This window comes from Motacilla alba, chromosome 1 (assembly GCF_015832195.1).
Source record: "Motacilla alba alba isolate MOTALB_02 chromosome 1, Motacilla_alba_V1.0_pri, whole genome shotgun sequence".
NCBI classification, from domain to species: Eukaryota; Metazoa; Chordata; class Aves; order Passeriformes; family Motacillidae; genus Motacilla; species Motacilla alba.
In genome coordinates, this window is record NC_052016.1 from 44,379,770 (window position 1) to 44,403,252 (window position 23,483).

Genomic DNA, 23,483 nt, shown 5'->3' on the forward strand with positions numbered 1-23,483 from the left:
TATCATTATTAGAACTATTCTGTCCACTTGATTTTAAAGATTATTTAGGAAATTATGTCCCATTTCCAACCCATTTTTAACACTTCAGATACTACTGGATAGTACATTGACTATAATTTAAAAGTCAGCCTAAGGTATTTTGAAAAGTTTGACCTCCTACAAGATCTTTCCTACAGTGCTGACAATCTGAGCAAGGTCACCCATAGACAGCTCAAAATTTATGGGCTGTAAGATTTCATACACTCTATTCTACCTATGGAAAACCAACTGTGTATCTTACCTCAGTAACAGATTCATCTTTAGAAACTGCTACAAAGAGAACTTGAACAGGACTTGTTCAAGTTTTTTTACTCAAGGCCTGTTCTGTGTATGAGTGATTCACTGGATCAGCATGTTTTATTTAGCTAAGTACTGAACACAGCCAAGTGTGGTGTGACCAGCACTGTGTGCAGCAGCTCAGGGAACAGCATTTGCCCACAGGTCAGCTGACCAAGAGCAAGCTTTGGCCTGAGTCCACTAAGGAGCTCCAACACCCATCAGTTTCCTGCACACACACTGGTACTTATTGCACAACTAAGCTGCACATATGCCATGTCTAATCAAAGGGCCTAAGCGTCTCCTCTATAGCAACAGTCAGAGAAATAAAGGCAGAGAAGATATCTCCTTTCCCAGACAAAGCCTTCCAAACCTCATCTGATTAATTCCTTTGGAGGGCTGAATTTTTGCCATAACTTAAGTTCTCAGTCTGATCTTATTTCTTTTAGTTTTGTGGTCTGACCCTTGGCATCATCTTACCAGTCAAGACAACATCTTGTCTGGGTGTCTTTGGCCAACATGGTCCCTTTTAGAAAATTTTTTCCAGACCTCTGCTATTGTTGCTTGATATGCCTCATACGCGAGGCTCTTTCTTCTGTGATGCCTTAATTGAACACAGATAACTACCAACTTTCTGATGGATCTGAAGGCTGATCCTTAGAAACTCCTTACTTGGTGTCCTACCTCAAGAGAAAGGGAGAAGACACTGGCCCAGCCACAGACATCATCAGAAGGCACTGAAAATATTTTTAAGCAACCAAATTTTATAACTAAGCCATCTTCAACCTAAATATGTTTACTCTTATTTCTGCATTTATAGTCTCTACAGTATTCTATGTTCCCTTGGAGAATCTTTTGAGATTTGCAATGTCAGATATGCAAGTTCCAGCATGATATAAATATTAGAAAAATAAATTCATTTCTTACTTAGGACAGACATATTGTTTTACACAATGGGGCCAAGAAAAACTTAACTGGTCATGTGCATACAATGTAAACAGAACTTTAAGTATCTGCTCATTAAATGTTTCCTCTTACATAACACTTTATACCACACTTACTTAACCAGGCTTTATTTTCCACTAATGAAATGATACCACTGCTGGTGCAGAGGGCAGCAGCAGCTGCTTTAAGAGATCTAAAAGTTGCACTGTCTGATGGAGGAGGTAAAGGAGCAGCTCTTATTTAAATAAGCAACAGGGGAAATGTTGAGAAGCAGGTTGTAACACTGAAATAATCTGGTCCAAGGGATATTCTGAAATAAGTCCACAAATGTAATTTTAGGATGTTAGAGTATGTAAAAACAAATAAACAAACAAACCCCCAAAATAACCGGATAATGAAGACCAGCAACCCTGTCATTCCTGGTCTACTTCATATACACATTACTCCAATCAGTCCCACCTAGCTGGGGAAATCTAGAGAATAGCTTCTAAAGGTATGAAGGGCAAAAGCAGAGGCCTGAGGGAAATTCCTTATATTCTGGACAAACAGCATTAACTTTCCTTTGGGTACACAAACCTAAAGCCAGTATTTTGAGTGAAAACCACAACATAATGAAACAAAAACAATCAAGGCATGTTTTTCCAGAAATTACCCCAGTGGATGTGACAACAGTTATTTATTGTAGGAGTGCTACTTAACATAACTGTACTACTGGAGGACTACCTGAATGTATATGTGGATGTCTGATCTTAGAGGGATTAAGAAATTCCTGGAAAGTCTGAGTGCCTCCGTATAATACTGACATGATCAGGAGCAGAAAAACACAAAACTAGATCTGGTCACCAGAAACCAGTCAAGCACAGTGCCTGCCAGAAAATCAAGAAACAACCTGCAATTAAATATGCATTTTGGTCAGAATGTTCCAGTTTGTGGTCCATTAGCCCCATCTGGCCTGCAAAATATTTCTATTTGCCCACTGTGTCTTCCTCTGAGGGAATGAGGAGCAGTTGCTTGGACAGCAGATGCAGTCAGAGAAGCCAAGGGCCTCCTGCTGTGTCTGCATGTGGTCCAGCACATAGCAGCCAGAAGTCACTGCTTCCAAGTGTGAAAAAGAGAAATGGGGGAAAACCTGGAGAAATATCGCTACTGTGTTAACCCACTCCACCAGAGTGCCTGAAAAGACTGATTCCAAGCATAACATGATCTTCCTAGAAGATTTTGTTGGAGGTTATAAACATGCATTATTTAATCCCATTTTACTATGGGGATAATTTGTAACTGAGACAAATGTAGCCCTGATGCTTTAATGGCAGTGGTCATCTATCCTTTTCTTATTCAAGCAAGTGGAAGAAAGAAACCTCCTGATGTTATATCAAATGGCACAGGGTTGAACAGAGCAGTGATTCAGTCATAGACTTCTGCAGAGATTGTGCAATTTTTGTTTCCTGTCAACATGTTCCTCCTTTCATTTGGTAGGACAGAAAACTTTTGCATAAATGCAGTTCATTACTGAAAATGAAATATCACAGCGTTCAATAAAAAGACAAGGAGGGTAAGATGACTTTTTCCTTCTTAATCTGTGGCCCAGATATATCACACTACCATGCTATGCTCTCCTATCCTCCCAGCTTTTATTTAATTAACATGAAGGAAGGGAGTGGAATGTTACTAGAAGTTTAGAAATTGCCCCTTCAGGCAAACTTATTCAAATAACAAGGTGTTCTTTTCACATATATTTACTTACAGTCTTAGAAGTGCTCTTGCTTATTATTGTGGCACAATTTTTTAGCTCAGATAGAGAAAAAAAAGCTCTTCAAAATAGAATGCATCACAAAAAATAGCAGAGCACATTATTAAAAAGCATCTTACAGATATTTCTATTTAAAGCATACTTTCATTCTACAGTGCAGTGGTACCAAAATAGCCCAACAAGCACTAAACCAGCTTGTTTCAATGCTGGGCAATGCTACTGCACTAAGATGGGGCTGCCCTTAAACAGTCTCAGGGACACAGGCAGCTGTGCTGCTTTTAAGATCCAAGTCATTATTTTCCATAAGGAACTGCATAGTGATTTGTGGAGATACCTGCTCACACCTCTTGGACTTGGCTCTTAGTGCCATGCTTTACTTCAGGTTGTAGGAGCCCTTAGAAAAGTCAATGCTTTGATTGTACTTCAGAACCCAACAGTAAATGATGTTATCACTTTTTTTTACTAGGCTCTCTGGAAGCTATTGTAAGACATTATCTGGGATATTAGTGCAATAACAGATGGATAGGGGAGTTAAATCAAGAGCTCGTAGGAAATTTTAATTAAAGCAGAATCATCATCTGCAAGCTGAACAAAATGCTTGGATACAAAGTACTGCATAGAGCACAAAAAGTGAAATCCTAGTCTGACTGAGGTTTCAGGCAAAGCTCTTACCAATGTCAACTGAAGAAGGATTTAAACCAGCAGCATGAGATTTTATATCCTTGGTATTCAGTTCTTACTAAGATCCACATGTAGGTATCTTTTGTGAGCACACTAAGTTCTGGATACAGTTACAAGACACAGTCAATAAAGTAAACGGAGCTCAATTCCTGATTGCTTAGGAAAACATTTTTGACATTCTCCAAAATCATAATAAAATCAACTAAACAACTCTGCTCCCATGCTCATTCTTCTCTTTTACTTGTTCTACCAAAATCACATCTCAGTATTGATGGATTCAGCCTGAGAACTCCAAGGAACCAACTGTCTGATGGTTGAAGCAGTTTCCTTATGTTCTTCTGCTGCTCTAACTCTGCTGCACCAGAGAGATGCAATAATCTCTCTCTGATAACCCACATTATCAGCTTCCACCCCCACATGACAAATATTCAAACAAGTGCCTCCATGTTCCTCCCACACTTCCCTTCATGCCTAGGAGGGAATCACAGTAAACATCTGCAGAGCTATTTCATTATCTCCCTTCAAATTCCCTCTTAAGACTCCTCTTTCCTCTGGTATCTAAAAAAACAGGCTCCTGATGTGCTCACTGTAGCTCAGTCATATACTGGATCAGTAGTGTCTCACTTGCTCCCTGAATGTTGCTGTCTGATTGTATCCATTGGTTGTCTGCTGTTTCTCTGGTTTAAGTTGGTTTGTCTCTCTGCTGTGTGGCTCTGTCTGTCAGAATGGCTTCCTGATGCATGACTCCTTCTTCAGGGCACCAGCATAACAGAGATCAGAGAAGGCTTGCTGGAAGCCATCCAAATGAAACTTGTATCAGAGACCATTTTTCATAGTCTGTAGAAAGCAAAATGGACTACTGCACTGTTCTAGAACATTTTGGAGTCCAAGGCTCAATTCACATTTTTTCAGTAAAAGCCTAGCTACAACAAACGATGTGATTTTTCGAAGAAGCTGCATTTACTACTATCACAGATTTTAAAATATTTTCTGCAGCAAAAATCAAGACAGCAACTTCATTTTATGAAGTAAACATGCAATACTTCACAACATTATTTATGCCTTAATTTATATGAGTACACTTTGGCACCATTTTACCAGAGGGGTTGTGATTATTGACAACATTTCAGTACCAATACCTTTTACAAAAGAGCCACTAGTGAACAAAGCATGACATCCTTGGCTTTTATGGATTTCCAAAACTACAACAACTTTTCAAGGTTTAAAAATGTCACAAAATGTGACATCTGGCATGTGTGATCAGAGATTCCCATGTGTTCTCCTGACACTGTGAAGGATGATGTTTCCATTAAAGCAATCAGCAGCCCCGAAGACAAGTAAGCTTGCAAAACCCAGAAGGTCCAATTAAATTTATATACTGTTTTGTGCAAGATTGCAAAGGGTTATGATTCTAATTCAGGTTTCATTAGCCATCCTCTTCTGATTTTTTAAACTGCTTGAGTTTAATTTCTGGTTGTTTATTCACATTTTTTCCTTCCAATTTCAAACATATTCTTCCAGTATGTACTAGAGCTTGCAGAAGTTTCCTTCTCTTTTCCACAGAAGCTGAGTCCTTGATCAGCTAGTGAAATATCTGATTGTAACAACATGGATGGCTCAAAAAACTATAGAATCAACTAGCACCAAATTTTCTTCAAATAGAAACCTGCTAAATCATTACTATTTTTAGAATCCTATAAGAACCATCAGTTTTAGTACAATTCAGTTCCATTTAATTCTCTCTGATGGGTAAAACAAAACCAAATCACCTTTTTTCAGCTTGTTATTCTCTCAAGGGCCCAGAGGTAACTAAAGAAGCATTTCCAGCTCTACAATATCCTTAGCAAGAGGAAGTATGTTGAAGGCATGATGATAAAGACATGAAAGTGAAACAGCAGAGCAGGCACCGGTATTTTTATGGATAATACTCCTCCTGTAAATCACAAACCGAGATTTGTGGGTTTCTATGACACACAATGCAGGTTCGGGAAGATTACACTGCAGTGGGCTGGAACACTAGAGTAGCAAAAGTTGTACAGTTAACTTTTGGGAGCTGGACTTGTAACAGAGGAGTGAGAAGGAGGAGAGAAGAAGAAAAGAACCTCCTAGCTGTGAATGAGAAGTCAAAAAAAACATGGAGATTGAACTACCACTGGTGGCAACAGAGAACAGACTTGCACCTCTGATGGACACCTTTATAAACACGGCTCTTCCTTGTTCATGATTCCCACAGCAATCTCAAAGCAACATCTCAGACCAAGTAAGTCTCCCTCAAAACTGAATAAAATAATCTAAATATTGCCTGAAGTATTTCTGGAGAACCCTTATTTTTGACTACCCATTGCTGCCTATTACAGGAGAGAAGCTATAGTTTACACCGTTCACTTACTCCATTAAAAAGGTCTGTAAAATCACTATGAGAGCTACAATCAAATATAATTAGAAAACTGAGGCAACTTTGTTCTCTGAAAGTACATGTACTTTCTGTACCAAATTTTTGGGTCAATATTCTTAATTAATGTTGCATTATTTCTTCTCCATGGCAACCTTTCTAAGGTCATTTTTACAAAATGTTCTTAAAGTGTATTCCTTTGATTAAAGAACACACAATTCATTTTATTATAACAAGAAATTCCGTTGTACACCTTTTTCCTGAGCAATTTCAATTTCTATTTTGAAAAGTGACTTTCTTCTCTATAAACTCGTGTCCTACCAATTTTGCCTGAGGTAATCAAGAAAAATTAAAAGAAGAGCATTTGTAATGACTGCACCACCTATTGCATCCTGCTTTTCGAAAATTCATTTGTTATATCATTAAGTGATAAAATGCTGCAGAACAGCAACCACAATTAGGTAGAATGTGCTGGCCATATTTCTGCACAACCCATTCACTCACACAGTAGCTATCTGCTTATCTCACTGCAAACTGTATTTCTGCTTTTAGAGTAATCCACTTCCATATTTGATCTTTGGTCTCTTTCAATATTTACAGGAAGCTTTCTGTTGCCTATACTGCTGCCTTTGGTGGTCATCTCAGAGAGGTGACAGATGGCATGGCAGTAGTGCCAATATTAGTCCTCTTCCTCACTTGGTGAATGATACTCACTGAGACAGGATATCCCATGTCTCCACACCAGTGGAAATACCTGCAGCATCAGTTTCTGTAGAGGCCTGGAAGGCAAGGTGGCTAATGTTCATGTCGCAAGCAGCAACAGCTGGATGGATAGCTGTGGAGCCAAACAAGGATTGTTGGCAGCAACAGCCAAGCTTTTTTTGCATTAACACACTGTGAGAAAGAACAGAATGCGGCTGGAGAAGGGGCCATACAGATGTAGGGCAGCACTCTCCTGGGACAAACATCCTTGTTCTGGCTCCTGGAGAAGAGCACAACAGGGTACAGCACGAGTGCAGGTGTGAGCTCAAAAAGCAGGAATGGAATGCAGGAGGGGATCAAGACCACCTAAGACCTCTGACCCCTTTCCATACTGATGCATATTGATGCAACCACATTGCAGATTTCAGATGCTGCTTCAAGTTTTTCTCATCTTTAATTATTATATATTAACCAGTACTGGAAGTCTAATGCAGTTCCCTCAAGCCAGGGTTTGGGTATTTTCCATTGAAGTAAAAATGGGAGAACTACATGGGAGTTTAGGACTCAGGAAAGCCTGACAGTACATATGTGAGTTTCACATCCCTGGCAGCTCCTTTCAAGTTACAAATATACTCAGGAGACATATTATACCAAAGGGCAAAGTACTTCTTTGGATAGAGTAGGCTGGGGAAAAAGAAGACCACTCTAGCTGAACATCCACACTGCCATAGGCTTTCCCAGTCAAGCTCCAGTACACCTTAGGGATGGGAAAAGTTGGCTTCTGCTGACAAATCACAAGGATGGCAAAGCACAGGATTTAAAATCCTAGCTAGGTATATCCAGAAACAAAAGGGGAGGAGAGAAGCAGCTAACTGAAGTGATGGCAGATACAGCTGGCAGCAGATCAATCTGAAGACAAAGACTGGCATACCACAGTTCTCTCTAAAGTCGGCCCGCTCAGGCTCTCTGGACTGGATTAAGTAGAGACAAAGAATTCAAAATTAAGAGAATATAAAGAAAAAACACAGAAAGGCAAATCTCACAAAAATTCTGCAGTTGGAATGAAGTGGTTACTCCTGTAAGAAAATGGAATCCTCAATACCTGTTAAACCAAAACACAAATATGCAATCTAAAATGTGATACAACCCTTAGAAAAATTTGCCATGTCTCACTGCAAACTCCTTCCTGTCTTAGGGCTTACACTGGGTAAACAAAGTGACTTTGTCCGCTCACAAGACCATCTTTTATCTGGAAAACTCTTTTTTAAAACAATGTCTCTCTTGGCTACATTTCCTTAAAGGAAAGATGTTCTCCATGAGCTTCACATCCTCTACAGGCCAGTGATTGTGCCTATAGAACTAGGTCTCCTTCGGGGCAGCTTCATGAAGAAAGTCATTATTGGCTTGGGGTTTGTAAAATATCTTTGCTTCAATTTAGCTGCCAGAAAGCCTAGAAAGGAATTCTCTAAATATGCCTCTGACAGTTGAATAGAGAGGTCTGCAAGATAGTGATAATGCAACTTCTGGAAGATGGCTTCCAGATGTTCAGTGATGGTCAGACATGCTCATTTCCTTAGGCAGAGAGTCTCGTATCTGGAAGGGGATACAGACAACTGCCAAGGCCAAAATGTAAAGAAAGAACACCTGCCCAGCAGTAGACTAAACCATACACAGTTGGAATAAAATGGGAGACTAAGGATGAGATCACCCAACTTGGAGCAGGAATTTCTGAAGTCAACAGAAGCCTACAGATGAATCTGCACATAGATTCATTGGCAGAAGCTTATCATCTACCAGAAAATATACTGCATTACATCACAGATGAGCTCAATGCAGTCCTGACTATCTTGACCTCCTCTTTGTTTTTCTCTGACTGTGCTCCAACTTCTTATTTCCAGTTCTGTTTTTCAGAGTGAATGGCCTATTATTGTCTGCAGTGTTCCTGCCAAGGCCCTGTATAATGATATTATTATTCATAGGTGGCAGAGTCATTGCTATTACCTTTCTAGCCATACAAAGATGCCTCTGTCCAGCTGCCTTGGGTTATTCAAAATAAAGAAATTTTTATCCCTTGAATTTTTAAATTCCTTCAAGCTCTTACCTTTCTATGTGCTCATATTAACAGAGCCTTACTTTTTAGCATTTCTCTATGAGTTACACTTAAGAAGCTTACAGAGAACAGGTGATCCCAAACAAAACAGGTGAATGATTTGGTAAGAGACAGAGAGATACGGGACTAATGTTTAATTACTGCAAGTACATCATTTTTTTCCTAACCCTTCCCACCCTCACTTTCCATAAATGTCCTGAGGTCTACAACCCACTGGGTGTGAGACACTGCTGCAGGACAAGGTGACTGAACAGAACAGAGGCTGGCCATCACAGCAGAATTAACACCTCTGTCACAGAGTCAGGATCTAAGCCAAAGGAGCCTCTCCTGCAGATTCAATATCAGCTCCTATCGACCAGGACCCCCGAATTTATGCACCCTGCTGTGCATTAATACAGAGAAATGCCACTGGGTGTGAGTGGTCTTGTCATTACACATGACTCATGACACGTGAGACTTCTTGCACAAAATCAGTGTCTTGCACCTCCACACTGATCCCCATCATGTTTGTCATCACTGTGAGATGCAGATCCCAGGATGGTGTCTCAGGTCTAATCTGAAATGACAGTGTTGACCAGTCAGAGAGGAGAAGAAGCTCACACTTTTAATCCCACTCTCTCATGCTTATCCACTGTCATTTCCAGAATGTCATTTACCTCCTCAGTTAATGTTCTTTCTTTTGGTGAAACCAGAAAGCAACACATTCTCAGAACTCTCCTCCATGAGATAGGGTTTAGTTTAAGTTTAATTAGCTTAATGCTCAACTTTACTTGAGGCTGCACCTCAAATCCTGTGTTCAGTTTTGGGTCCCTCATTGAGCTGCTGGAATGAGTCCAGACTGACAAGGGCAATGAAGCTGATGAAGGGTCTGGAGTAAGTCCTATGAGGTGTGACTGAGGGAGCTGGAGTTGTTTAGCCTGGAGAAAAGGAAGCACAGGAGGGACTTTATCACTCTACAACTGCCTGAAAGGAGGCTGTAGCCAGAATCTCCTCCCAGGCAACCAGTGACAGAACAAAAGGACATGGACTCAAGCTGTGCGAGGGGAGGTTCAGGTTGGATATGAGGAAGAATTTTTTCACTGAAAGGGTGGTTAAACATTGGTGACATCCAGTCACCATCACTGGAAGTGTTCAAAAAATGAATGTACAAGGCACTACATTAGTGGAATGGTTTAGTTGACTTAGTGATCTTTGGTCACAGGTTGGACTCGATAATCCTGGAGGTTTTGCTCCAACCTTGATGATTCTATGATTCTAACATTTCACACTTTAAAAGACAGAGACAAAAGGTTTTTTATAAAGTATGAGCCTAACAATTTCTTCACCTCATGTCAGTCTTTCTCATTCAACAATTTCTCTTTTGATGAACTTTCTGACATTTCTGCCTATTGCAACTCATCTTCCTTTTCTTCCATCCATCTCCTAAAATTTGCCAGATGATCCAGAAATTTCATTCCATCTGCTCTGATATACACTACCCTCCCTGGTCCAATATCATCCGAGGATTTAATTAACTTGGTGTTTACATCTCCCTCCTTATCATTCATTATTTGATATATTGAAAGAACACATCCCAAGATGAATTGCTCCCTATTTATACCTTACTCATTTTAAAGCTCTCTGCTTAAGAACTATTTGCTGCTTCCCACCTGTCAACATTGACTTTTTCTTCATTTAATACACTGTGCTATATTCTTATCTAGATAATACTTAGCTGAATTCTCTATAGAAAAAAAAAAATCTGATTCTGGTACAAAACAAATGGCAAAAATGTCACTGAACTACATGATATCAGAATTTAGTTCTGCAGGAGTAAAAGGTGTATTATCAGGCAGAAATACACTATAAAAGTAGATTAACTTTAGTGAAACAACTTTTTTGCTGTTTATCCTGCTATAGTGCCTATGACTGCATGTAGGCAACAGGACATGGGTAGTACAGATTGGATAAAATTCCAGCCCTCTAGGTTCTATGTATCTACTAAACCTCGTCTTTGTAAGACCTCACTCTTTGTCCATCAGCTGCGATCAGTGATTTAGGGGATCCACATATCATCTAATTTGCTTCTGTTTAAGGACTCCCTTAACAGCTGTATTTTAAACAAATTGTAAAGGTAAAATTGGACAGACAGGTGAATACTTTCTGGTTGTTCCTCTCTGAGACTCTGAAAACTGCATTAGTGTTTTTCCTAATGGCTGCATGTATCAACCATTTTCCTAATGACTGCATGTATCAACCACCACTGAACCACCAACATCACTTCAACTACTGTGAAAGTGCCTAAAGATCCCTAATCAAAAGGTACTTCCCCCTTGGTGTAGGAACTTTACAAAGAGCAAAAAGAGAAAGGAGGAATGCAGCAGCTTAGGTGCTGTGCTGGGATCGACCCAGTCTCTGTCATACCTTTCTTAGGAGAACCTGGGCAAGTCAGCTTGACACTGTGACTGTATCTACCTGTTAGACAGAAATAGTTGTAATTCTCAGACAGAGACAAGCATTGCAAAAATGACTTCGTTAAAAGTTTGTGAGGCCCATAAATACCCTGTAATGGCGGGCATAAATTTCAACAATAAATGGATCACAATCTTTAATGAGCAAGTAAAAGGAAAGGAATACAACATTACTCAAATGAGTGTTTCTAGATATTTGTTGTTTTACGGTTTCCATCTGTCCAACTGATGGCTTTTATCTTCAGATCTGACCTGACAGTTTAAAAAAGGGTAAGCAATAACTTAATGTCTCACCGGATAAGCCTTGCCAAGGCAAACAAATTAAAGAAAGGGTAAAGATGACTGTGGATAAAACCACCATCCTTGTTATCTCCTTGTTAATCCTATTTGATCAGTTTAGCTAACCTTAGATGACAGTGTTCAAATACCTGAGTGCCCAGGAGGGGTTTTAACACAAGTGGCCCAATGACAATAAAACCATACATGACTTAGAATTACTTTTCATATATATTTTTCTTTGAAGCAGTTTTAATGATAATTTCCCTTGAAATGTCATTCTTCAAGGAACCTTCAGTACAGAGATAAACAGATTCCAGACTCTGCAAAATTGAGATATTTTTGGTTTATTAATAGATGCTAAATATCTCAGTCATGAGTCTTCTTGCTGGATATCATAAGAAGGATCGAACAAGGAAAGAAGCTAAACCTAATTGGATCATAATTGCCAAAACATTTCTACATGGTGCACATGCTCTTCACTGGTGCCAGAATCTGAGTGCAGTGCCAAATAACTAAAAATAAAATTAAATTGGTGAGGGGGGTGCCTCTGACCACAAACAGCTGGAATTGCCAATGCAGACATAAATGGATTTCTTAAATTCAAGCTCTTAAGAGCAGCCTGCAGCCAACCTGCTCTATTTTGCTATCAAATTACTTGAGAGAGACAGATCAAATTTTGATTGCTCCTATTTGCACGGCTTCTTTAAAGTGGATTCCTTAACTGCAGTGCAAATATGCACCAATAAAAAAAGTTAACCATCAACCATTACATATCCAGTTACTGCCATCTAACAACAGAGAGGCAAAATGTACATAGATGCACACTAACTATGCTCTCAGACAGCGAGGCACAGCTACAGATGGAGCAGTGAAAGCTAGGAAAGTTCCCCATCTCAGCTTCTGCTGACTCTAAAAAGAGGGAAGCAGGAGCTGAACTCCAGGGACAACCATTCTGCTGCACTTAAGCCTTGGAATGAAGATGTTCAAATGCTAATGGAACCACGTGTGAAAGAAGATTTGCAGATTCTAAACTCAGCCTGTTCTCACATCAGGTCACAGCAATTCACAAATAAATGAACAAGACATTCCTTCAACCCTCCTTCCCAGTACAAAACAGAGGGAGATGAGGTTGTCCATCAATACGAACATGGCTTGCCTGTCACAGAAGAGCAGTGCCCAGAGACTCTCATTACAGCCTGTGTCACTGAACAAGCTCATTATATTTTGCTCTGCTGATCCCACAGGGTAAACCTGCTCTTTTGAATTAAGGAATTTTTCTCCATGTAATGTATGGACTGTGAACAAAACAGAAAGTTACATCTGCCCTTCCCTTCCCTTCCCTTCCCTTCCCTTCCCTTCCCTTCCCTTCCCTTCCCTTCCCTTCCCTTCCCTTCCCTTCCCTTCCCTTCCCTTCCCTTCCCTTCCCTTCCCTTCCCTTCCCTTCCCTTCCCTTCCCTTCCCTTCCCTTCCCTTCCCGCTATTCAGAAAACAAACTATAGTAGAGTTTTTTCCTTTTGCTTCTGCTCAGCACTCATGTCTGACAATGTGAGTTGATGCGGAATTTCATGTTGTCTCCTTGAAACAAAACAGGGCTGACAGAGGGGCTGGAATGTAACATCTGCCCTTCACAGAAAGTCTGCTCTTTCTGGATGGAAAGCAGCACAGCATTTCACTCTGGCATAACTTAACTATGTAACCAATGACTATTACACTGGTTACAGACCAGAAGTGATCCTTCAGGACAGCAGCACTCAGAAACACTGGCACAGACACTGAATTGCTCACTGCATCACCCTAATAAATAGATTTTGGTACTTTCTAGTTTTTCTTCCAGCTTATACTAAAAATTTGCGGAAAGCCTGGGTTCAGTTCACAACTCCAGAGTTTACCTTATACCAGCTCGAATGAAGTGCCAGTTTCCTAGAGCTGAGGAAAGTGAGTGGGATCTCTCCAACGCACTTCAAACTCTTATTCATGGAGTGACATGTTGAAATCCTAGAGATGGTTCCCTTGAAAACTGCAGCGGCAGGAGACAGTCTTGGTGTATTATTAAGATCACAGAGTTTCATCTTCACAATGCCCAAACAGCCAGAACATCATGTTTGTAACTCCTTCACAAGATAACATTACATCTACATTATTTACCTTGTCCAAGTTGAAGCACAGGAAAATGGATGGCTCAGTTCTGCCACCATTTCTTTGCCTGTTCTGGTAAAAGAGCACCGCGTGATGGAGAAATTGTTAACAGCCACTTCCATTGCTGCATTTTCCATAACAACATTAGGAAATAAGGCAGAGGAAAAAAAAAGTAAAAATAGCTTTCAAAAGTCTTTTGAGAAGGGACGCAAATACGTTCATTTTGAAGAAATCACTGTAAATGCATGTCTGCATTTCAAATATTATTTGGGAAACTTCAGCTATCCATGCAAGTAAAAGAAAAATTTAATCTATTGTAAGAGTTTCAGAACTGGTTCAATATAATAAAAATATTCAATCTGTTCAGGTGATTTGTCGAAAAGAGGAACTAATTAAACCTGAATAATATTAGAAATCACCAACACTAATGTAACTAGAAAACCTATTTTAATCTTGAAGACACCGTATACAATGAGTGGAAATACAAAGCTATAATATCCTTATGTAACATCATGATGAACCATGCAGAGGGAAAACAAGACCTTGGAAACTCTCAGGCATGTTGCTTTCATAAGACGCTTTTGAGTATTTTTTTGAAACCATGGAGAATACAGAGAATAACCTATTTGTAATATAGGTTATCATTTCCATACTGATGAAGCAGACCTGAGGTAACAGGACTGACCCTGATGCTGTGGGGATTTTTGGAGCAGGCAGCAATTTTGCTTTATAGAAACTCCCAGGGGAATGAGAAAGTTTTAAATGTTTGATTCTACATGACTTTCTACCCCACACAAATTTAATTTAAACCTTGTTTTATAAAGATACCTTGACAGCAATGGATAATTAAGACATAAAGCAAAGTATTATATCAAAGTTATTAGGATCCAAAGCAAATTATTTCCGTATCTTTTCTTTCTGGCTGGTGCTTATATTACACCTTCTCTCATTGCTTTAAGGGAAGAAAAAATGTCATCACATTCTTGATACAACAGAAACACATCATTAATCACCTCACTTGACACACCTGATGGCTCACGTTAGGTGCAGATGCTTAGACTAATAATTTTCTACAAACATGTAACCCACGAGATTCTTCTATTAAAAAACAACAACCAGGAACTCTGACTACCACCAAATTTATCTTCACCATCCAACACATCAGTACATATCTTCTATTCAAACAGCTTTTCTGTTTGGACTTAGTTACTTCAGTTTCCAACTCTGTGAGCAGCCTCAGCCAGCTGATTAGGCAACAATCAGAAAGGATTTGGCAGCTAATATCATGGGCTGTTGCAGTCCTGCAGCTGCTAACAATGTTTTCCAGCTGCTAGCTGTCTGGCCATTCAAAAGCACTTGTGATTCTTTCAAACCACTTGACAAGGTCACAGAAGAAGTTTCCTTGGGGCTAGGCTTGGCCCACTGGGCACTATCAACCAGCAGCCAACTCCTGTCCTCATGACTGAGGATAATTAACATCTACAATAACATACTATAGGATGACATAGCTTTTCCACCACTGCCAATTTTTACAACTTCATAGCTCTGAGCTAAGCTCTAGCCCAGATGTTGAGACAGTTTCCTCCATGAAATGAGGCTGACGTGTATATTTGGGGATGCTCAACTCAGGGTGGTCCTCTTGGCATCCCACAGACCACGTCTCCTATATATTTCTCTGACGAGATAGGGAATGGCTGTTAGATCAACATGGACCTGTTGCTGCCTCTGATTATCACCAAGAGTTTAAAGGCCAACATGTTTCACGGAAAAGAAATGTGAAGCGTCTTCCTCACGTATACATTAAAGAGCCTGGCACTCAGAATTAAACCACTCTACCAGTGCCATGCAGCAAAAGGCTGCTAAAACTTAAACCCAGGCTCATGTCCTGAAAAGAACAAACCATCTTTGCCCATTTTATGCACAACTAGAACACTAACAGTCTCCTTTGTCTTGAATGTTTGTGCTTTCTGCTCAGAGACACTTGTGATATGTATGAAATGCTTATCTGACACTTTACCTGCACCTTCAAACCTATTTGGCAAATGGCCAAAACTGCAAAGAGTGTTGACAAATTGCTACCATTGTTAAAGACCAGGGAGTGCATTTATGGCTTATGTCTGACATGAAACACAAAGGATAACATGGCAGGCAGCTTTTTCTTTTTCCTCCAAATGTTTAGGGGCATAACATAGTCCATTTTGCCCCTTATTATAGCTGGAATCTTTCTTTTCTCCCTTTTCCACCAAGACTTACTAACAAAACATCAATCAAAGATGTCGTCTCCTTTAACAGTTTATATTAAAGAAAACAGCCTTGGAGTCCCTCACTGAAAGAATGGGGCCAAAAATAAAAATGCTAATGTGCAGGTAGGCGTATAGGAGTGAATGAATGATGCTGCCACCTTTTATCCAGAGTCACATGGAACCACAGAATCACAGAGTGGTTAGACTTGGAAGGGACCTCTGGAGGTGATCAAGTTCAACCCCTGCCTGGAGTAGGTTGCACAGGACTGCTGCATCCAGGAGGAAATTCCTACTGTCAACAACCAAACTCCTTAGCACTTGTTTCTCTTCTTTTACAGAGCCTGGTGCTTGGATTTCTGTAACTATGGTAATTGTGAAACTTCTTTTTTAAACTAATATGAGCCATTATTTTAAAAACTACAATAAAATTGGATATAAGGGTGGAAGGGATCATTTTAACTCTCTTACATAATGAATCAAAGAACCTCACTAATACTTACAACATCAAACTACTATAACTTCTGTTTGAGTTGTTTAAAAAGAAATCTCTCAAGATATCTGGTGGCAGATAATTCCCCACAGTCTCATGATGCTGTTAAGTAGTAGACATGTATGCATCAATTAATCAGCAAACTTTATCAAGAACCATGCTCATACTCCCAGATAACCAAATGAAAACCAGCTCTAATGATTTCTCTTACCCCATGCACTTTGAAGAAAGCAACGATTTAATCTCCCAAAAGTTGTGAAAGGTTTAATCATCTTTTATTCTCAGTCAGCCACTTCCCATTCTCAACAGGATTACCACAATGTTTGGCATGGAACAGTTCATTCCTGCTAATGAGCCACAACTGTGCTTTGAGAAACAGGTAAGTTCAAGTAGCATCTAGAATGCTTGCTACTTAAAAGATAATATGTGTGCACACGGAGCTTGAGTTTTGCACGTATGTTGCTGCACAAATCTCTTTTTTTTTTTTCCTCACATCTTTCTACCTAGAAAGATTTATATTTGTGCCTTAGATTTCAGGTCTGAGCCCTGTTGAAGTTAGCAGCAAAATTCCCCTTGACATTAAAGGGATTGGTTCACTTTGTGCTGTTATTACATGAACTCGAGGCTACTGGAAACAGAACAAAAATGTCTTTATTTTACAAGTTACTGAAATATTGTACTGGTATTCTGAACAAATATAGCCTATGTCTCGAAGAATTTATGACCCATATCTTAGTTTAATGTGTAGTCCTAATATTTCAAAATACTGATTTGGTCCCATTTGATATTATTTGGATGGGTCCACACGAGTTCTTTGTAGAATCTGAGCTCAAATATGTAATGTACAGTATGAATTAGTGTCCTTTTTCTTTCTGCTTTCATTTCAGTTTAAAAAAAAAGATTTAGATCCAATAGTTGCATTTTTACTCCTGTAACAGGATTGCTCTTTTAAATGAACAGCTACCAGCCCCCACATTGATACTGTTCTTTCCATTTCATAAAAACCCCTAATGACGGGAAAATGGACTTTAATTAGAATGAAGGTTTTATTATCATGGAGCTCAACCTTGCACTGGTTTGTAAACTCTACAGAATAATGTGTTAGTGCTGCAAAAAGCCACATTAAAAAAAAAAATTAAAAAAAAGAAAAAAGGAAAAAAAAGAGGCAAAATCCCAACCTCCTAAAAATATTCTTCTCAAACAGCTTGTATTTTTTTTAAAGGTCATTCCAGATTCCTTAAGGAGGTCTCTTTTTAAATCAAGTCATCAAAGTCTCTTTTTTAATCATGTCATCAAAATTCTCTGAAACTCAGGTTTCTGAGGATACAGACTGAGGATGAGATAGTTTGCTTCTAGCGTGCATTTTGAAATAAATCTTGGAGCATTTCAAAACCAGTCATTTTCATGCTTCATGTACAATGTTACACAAAGCCTTTAAAGTGCTTGTCTGGACACTTCTGAAGGCTCCTTCATTTGTCACCTTCCCATCTGATTTCAGCAGTATGGGCAGGGCACGTGTTTTTGCAGTGGAAAACAGGATAGATGTTATTTCAGATGAGAGAGCCAACTGCACACAACTGAAAGGTCTGTGGAAGACCTGATTTCTATTTCTGGTCTCATCCTAAGGAGAATTGTTCCTGGATGATGCTGGTAACTCATATCAAAGTCCCATGCCTCAGTTTTTCCTCTATAACAAGAGGACATCTTTTGTAAAGCACTTCACAGGAAGCCTTTAATAGAAAACCACTCCTTAAAAGTTCTCCACCTCTTTTTAAAATTAAAAATCTCTTTGCCTTTGCATTGAAGACTCAGTGATGAACACATAGGTCACAATTTTTCCCCTTGAAGAACACCAGGGAAGATGTTGCCTTTGTTTCTAATACAACTGAACTGGGTTTCTAGGCCATGCTCTGCTAGCTGCTCTCATGCTCGTTTCAATCTGTGATTCAAGGGAATCTCAGTGGATGCACTGACTGAGAAGCATCACTTCTAGCAGCCATATCTCACTACTTTCTTGAGTTTGACACAAATTATTTTCCTCTAAAAAGAAAAATGTTCTCAAGGCAGCTACAAATAAGACATAGGCTTTATTCCTGGGGTATTATTTATGAAATTTTATCTGGTTTTTGGCTCAGATCTCAAGCTGTAGGAAATTGCCACAGATCCATCATCATTAAAATAAATAATTGGGAACCAGAAGACACAATGGTTTAGGGAGGGCACTAACTTTCTGCTGTCTATTTGTCTAGACTTCTCCATGATGAGAATTGAATAACACCATTTAGCTTTGCTTGAGCAAAAACTTCTCAGCAGCTTTTCAAAGATGACCTTCACAAATATGTATTTGGAGATACATACATATAGATATATATCAAGATCCTGTATTTTTTGGGATTTTTCGTGACGATTACCAGCATTTTTGTGCATAGACAAGAAGACTACCTTAATTTACTGTGAACATATGTAAAAGAATGGTTTGTAACTTTGTGAATATTACTTCATCATACCTGATAGGTTCTAAGTTCATTTTTTGTCCAAAATTAAAGACTTTGTCATCCCATTGAAATAATAAGATTTATATCTTATACAATCAAATTTATGAGTTTAGATTGTCTCCCTATTTGACTATAAAGAAGTGCTGTTATTCCTCTAGGTACATATTATGGAAACAGTCACCAAAATTTTGTTTTTCTTCATTCCTGCCTTTTTTTTTTTTTTGGTGTCTTTTTGTTTTTGTTTATTTTGTTTTATTTTAAAAATATGCGGGAAAACTTTTGAAAGGTTTTAAGATTTTGGGAGAGAGACCTCTTTAGCAAGCCTTACCCTGCAAGAAATTATTATTTATTTTGTTCAAGAGAAGGGCAAGTTTTAAACTGATCTCTACCCTTTCGTATGGAGGTGTCATTTCAGATGGTACAGGACCTTCTTCTTCAGCAGAAAATGGTACAGTGAAATGGCAGAAACTGAAAAGTGAAGTTAAAAAATTTATCACAAGTGAAGAAACTGACAACTGAAACAAGCTGATCTCAAGGCTTGTGAGTTTTCCAGTTTTTAACATCTCAATTTGATCCTAAATTCCTGCTCTAGCTGAATGAAAAACTTGGATGCAGGGATTATCAGTAATGCTCTATGGCTTATGTTAAGAAGGGACTCAAATTAGCTGGAACATTACCGCTCCTTCTGTTCTTAAGATCTGTGAATCACCCAAAAACTTTTTTATCAAACCCACAGAAGATAAGAGTGAAGACTGCAAATATTTCTGAAGGGGAAAAAAAGAAGCAAATAATCCCTCTAAAAAACCCCCACATATTTATATGAGGATTTCAGCACTAACTTGAAAATATAAAGTACAGCTGAATTGTCAAGTTACTTCTAGACAGAAAAAAACCTGCTGAGAACCTGTAATGCTAGTAGCATCTCTGGCACATCCCTCCTTAAGCGCTGCTTTGCTCTGTGTCAGCCTCTCTCCTGCCTTATTCACCCAGCAACCTAATTTCTCACTCTTGCACTTCTTTTATCTCTTCCCTTATCATTCTGTTCTTTTGGGTTTGCTTTTTTCTTTTGACATTATCAGGCCCAGCTACAAGTGGCACTTCTCCCTGGCACTTCAAGGCAATTGCATATCCTTCCCTTGTGCACACAGCACAGGCAGACAGAAGCAGAGTGGAGTCAGCAGGGATGGAGCAACCTAAGCCCCTGCTACCACCAAGCACCCTATCACATGCTGGACCCTGCAGCCAAATTAATGAGTGTAGTGCCTTCTTCAGGAGCAATCCTGTGTAGTCTTTGCTGCACTCTAGCAGTTCTTGCATTTTATGAGTGAAACTGTGGAAAAACCATGTAGGAATGACACTGGCAAAGTGGACAAGCAAGGAAAGCATGAAGCAGGTACATAAGAAAAGCTCCTGCAGAAATGTGCTAAATGTGAAACCCTTAAAGGTTTTTTATGAGATACAGGGGCCGTAATGCTAATTTGAAAAATAAGGATCAGGATAAGATTTGTTGGAAAAAGTCTGGTTTGCTGACAGACCTGATTGTGTTGCCATAACTCCCCTCAGTGACATCAGCAGGCTTGTGGAGTGAGGGAGAGCAGGACGGAGCTGCAGATATGTCTGTCATTTGTTTTGCATGCAGAGGGTTCTCTCAGATAGCTATGCTCCCCAACCCATTTGGTTGCCCACAGCTGCAAGTTTATTCTTAGTTTCAGGAATGTGAATCCTTGTAGACATGGTAATGGCTTCGTGTCAGCAAGGAGACAGGTTTTCCCCTCAAAATATTTCTCTTTGTGGACACATCAGTTTCTGGATGAGGTGGATAAGGGGGGTTTGGTCACATCTGATTCCTGAACCACATTAGTCACTTGAGGTATCAAAAAGACTTGCCTGGATTGCTCTTGTTAGCTCTGTAACATGTAACTACATGCAGTGCAGTGTGTTTTCATTAAAAAACTCTACTCTAGGCATGAGACAAGCATAAGATAGAGCCAAGCTCTTTCTGCTCTGCAACCCCATGAAGAAAAGTGAGAAGACAAACACTGCAGGCTGGGCTGGCCGGGTGGGTGTGAGCTGGCAGAGCACTGTGTCCCACCTCAGAGGCCACGATGAGAACTAATGGTCACGATGCCATGTGGGCACACAGTGGTACACCAAGAAGTCAAGGTGATGTGCTGTGTGGCTTTGTAAGACTTGATCTTTGTAAGATCCTCTGCTTGCCAGAGCAAGTATTGGCTCCGTAGCTAAGCCAAGGCTGTCCAAATAAACTCAGGCAAACACAAGGACAACAGAAATATTGCACATTTCTCCATCAACTAGGAGGGCAAAGCAAGCTTCTTTGACACATTTAACCCAGAAAATCCAGCATATTCTAGAAAACTTCTTCCAGACATTCCAGTGCATAGACATCTCTGAGAACAACATGCACCCAAAATTATGCTGCTGCTACCTGGGAAAGAGTTCAGGTCCTAATGTAATTAATGAACAAGAACATAATTCAGGCAAGAACACCAAAGTTTCTAATTCTTCCAAAAGTTGATGGATTGTAGTTTTCCCATTTAGCCTTTAATATTTATTGCAATGATTCTGAATATCCTGAGTGGTGCTGAACATCCTCCTATCCAATCTCCTTCCTTTGGACATTTGTCTCTTAAATTATGTGAGAACTTTTATCCTTTCTACCTACTAAGCCCTGCTTAGTCAAGCTATGCAGCTAAGTCACTACTAAAAATTCTCTTCTATTTTTAACCTTTAATATTCTTTGGATTTCTTTAATCATTACAAGCTCCAGTTTGTGCCCTGTGACAACATCTCATTAAAATGGCCTTTCTACTCAGATCCTAATGTAGTACAACCAGCCACTGCTCAGCTGAAATCAATTAAGGGACACTGATTTAGGAGATTTGTCTCTTCATTACCTTAATTTCTGTTGACCTACCCTTCAGTGAAAATGAGAATAGGAAAGGTGAAAAAATGATATGGGAATAAGACATATTATGAAGATAAACAGGTTTTCTACTTTGCTGACCAAAAGTACCTTGCTCAAAAGACAGCCCCTGGGGAAATTTGGCTAAGTCAATAATGTTCAACCAGTTTCTAAATGGGCTGTAATATATGATAAATTTCTGTAACAAGTGAGCAAATTTGCACCAATTAATGATACTATAAGAAAGAATCTATTGCTTTTAAGAACATATGCAAACTTCTTTTTGATTAGGTGCCAAAATTTGGCTGACTTTTGTATGTTAGAGGAATCAGTCAATCATCTTCCCAAGTAACATGGCTGAAAACATGTATCCTTTTTGTGATGCAAGGCCACTATAACTTCAAACAGCAGAAGAGCTCCATACAAGCTATTTGCTCCGTGATCTTTGAAGAGTTGAATGCATCCTCTGTTAGAAGACAACAGACAACTCATTCGCCCATGAATCTGACATTGTGTAATATTGTTAGTAGACTTTTTGCCAAGAATGCTAGCAATAAATTGAATGTAATGAAATGGAAAGTCAAACATCTTAGGAATGATTTATATAAAGATAAGTCTGTTCTTTGAGGAAGGACAACAAACTGGTTTCTCAGCCCAATCTGACAGTGTCCATATCAAAAATGAAATAATCTAAGCCAAGCAAAGCATAGTAGTGGTGCCAGGGTTCCAAAGGATGATGAGAAAAGTAATAATTCATGGAAGTCCTAATGAAACAAGCAGATCAATCCATATACATAAGGTGCTTTCCACTATTTCATATATTGTACCTCCACAGTATTCCAGTAATATAGTGACAATGGACAATGCAAACAAGAAATTTAGGGTGATAAAACTGTGTCTTTCTTGAAGACAAAGCAAAACTTCATCATTTTTATAATCAGGATTTAATCCTTGAGTGGTTTTATTTTCAAGTACTCACAGCGAGGAGGTGACTGGCTTTCAGCACTCAGTCTCTCAAACTGTTCTTCAAAAAATTTGTATTATTAGATTTAAAGAGATTTGACACCTAGCTTCACTGACTTCTCATCTATTTCAAAAACCTCCTAACAATAATAACTAAAATAAATAACTGTTCTTGTGTCCACCATTATTGAAGGACTATCTACATACATTCTTTCTTTCATCTCCACCCTCTGTCCACCCTGCACTACCATTCTTTCATTGCTCATTCTGGTCAGGGTTAATATGAGGATTATTTCTTCTTTCCCCTTCACTTCCTCTGTTCAAGCTAAAAGTGACTGTTTCTTCTACTCGATAAAATAGCAAAGAGCTTTCATTGCTTCACTCAGGTATGTCACTTGGAAAAATAAGAGGTATTGTCCAGGATACACAATACATTCAAGACCTCCTTAATACTCAACACTATCTTTCAATCCCTTTAGGGATATAGGCAAACATATACCCCTAAAAAAGGCAGAAAAAAATCTTTCCTAGTGTTTGCAGGCTTTCAGAGGAAAGCCTGTTAAAATTCAAGGGAATCTGTCACCATCAATGATGGAATCCCAGAAGACA

The 23,483-nt window shown here is 39.2% G+C and overlaps 1 protein-coding gene across 3 annotated transcripts in view; it reads right to left on the reverse strand.

Moving 5' to 3' along the window:
- NOX4 (NADPH oxidase 4) overlaps positions 1 to 23,483 on the reverse strand; it is a 110,892-nt gene that overhangs the window by 22,288 nt on the left and 65,121 nt on the right. The gene's annotated exons all lie outside the window — the stretch shown is intronic.